The sequence below is a fragment of the Manacus vitellinus genome, unplaced genomic scaffold, assembly GCF_001715985.3.
Source record: "Manacus vitellinus isolate BGI_N305 unplaced genomic scaffold, ASM171598v3 scaffold_110_pilon, whole genome shotgun sequence".
NCBI lineage: Eukaryota > Metazoa > Chordata > Aves > Passeriformes > Pipridae > Manacus > Manacus vitellinus.
The window spans coordinates 172,640-173,778 of record NW_021938845.1 but is presented as its reverse complement, the minus strand read 5'-3'; the positions used below and the strand labels follow the sequence as shown (position 1 = coordinate 173,778).

The window sequence follows — 1,139 nt, the reverse complement described above, 5'->3', positions numbered from 1 at the left end:
GACGCCGCGGTGACGGTTGGACTCGATGATCTTCAAGGCCTTTCCCAACCTTGACAACAGTGTGGTTCTAACCAGGATCACTGGAGAGCTTCAGCCCGGGGAACACGTTTTCGGGACCCGCAGGATTGATTCCTGGCTGGTGGCTGGTGTGTCAGCCCCAGACCCCGAGCAGAGGGCACCGTCCCTGTCCCTCCCCGGGCCGTTGGCTGCCCTCCCGCCGCACGAGCCCTCGGCATACGCTCGCCCCGCGGGGCCAGGGGGTTCCACCTCGGGGCTGCTGGCTGGGGGAGCTGAGGCAGAAGGATTGTTGGCTCCTTCCCCACGGGAAGCAGCTGTTGGCAGCCCACGGGGCATCACCCCTGGCGTCGGGGCCGCTCGGAGCCGCTCAGCCCTCCTCCCTCCGTGTCTTTGCAGGTGGCCATCATTGCGGGCAACTTCGAGCTGGCCGAGATCATCAAAACCCACAAAGAGTCCGATGTTGGTGAGTTGGACCTTTCTTCCTGCCCCTTTTCTCCCTTTGTGCCTCGCTGGGGAGCCCAGGGCTGTGTTGGTGGGGGGGAGGTTGGTGGGTTTTCCTGGTGCTGCCGGTTTGGGTTTGGGGAGTGGCAGAGCTCTGCTTTCCTCCCGGGGCCATCCAGGCTGTTCATCCAGTGTGGCTCAGGCTGCCCAGATCAGGAGTTAACCAGACCCATGGTCAGGAATCAGGAGCAGCTCTGCAAAGCTCTGCGGTAAAACCCTCACCTCTTCCTCTCTCTTTGCATCCTGGAGGCTGCTCCATTCCAGAGACCCTTCCCTGCCAAGACCATTGACTGGGATTGGTGCAAGGAGGGGACATTCCCTGCCTTGCAGTGACAATGGTCACGGAGCTGCCCCATGCTGAAGGTCCTGTGAGGAACAGGAGCAGCTCTTCTGGTTGTATTTGCTTTATGAAGGGATATTTTGGGATTTCAGCCTTTTCCCTTGTGTCACCATGTGATAAATGCCACATGAAACTGAGCTTCAGATCAGGGATAAAATCGACACTTGTTGAGTTTTCTTGAATTATCCTGAGAAGTTTATTGATCCAGAGCTGTCAGTGGAGGGAAGAGTTCATTCTCAGCACGTGTCCCTCCACAGAAGGTACAGTCATCAGGCCAGCA

The 1,139-nt window shown here is 58.2% G+C and overlaps 1 long non-coding RNA gene across 1 annotated transcript in view; it reads left to right on the top strand.

The window, feature by feature from the left end:
- Window positions 1–481, top strand: part of LOC108644365 — a 22,064-nt gene extending 21,583 nt beyond the window's left edge. Inside the window, exon 4 of the long non-coding RNA XR_003916426.1 lies at window positions 415–481. This is a non-coding gene — a long non-coding RNA (uncharacterized LOC108644365). The remainder of the gene's footprint in view (window positions 1–414) is intronic.
- Window positions 482–1,139: the final 658 nt, after the last annotated feature.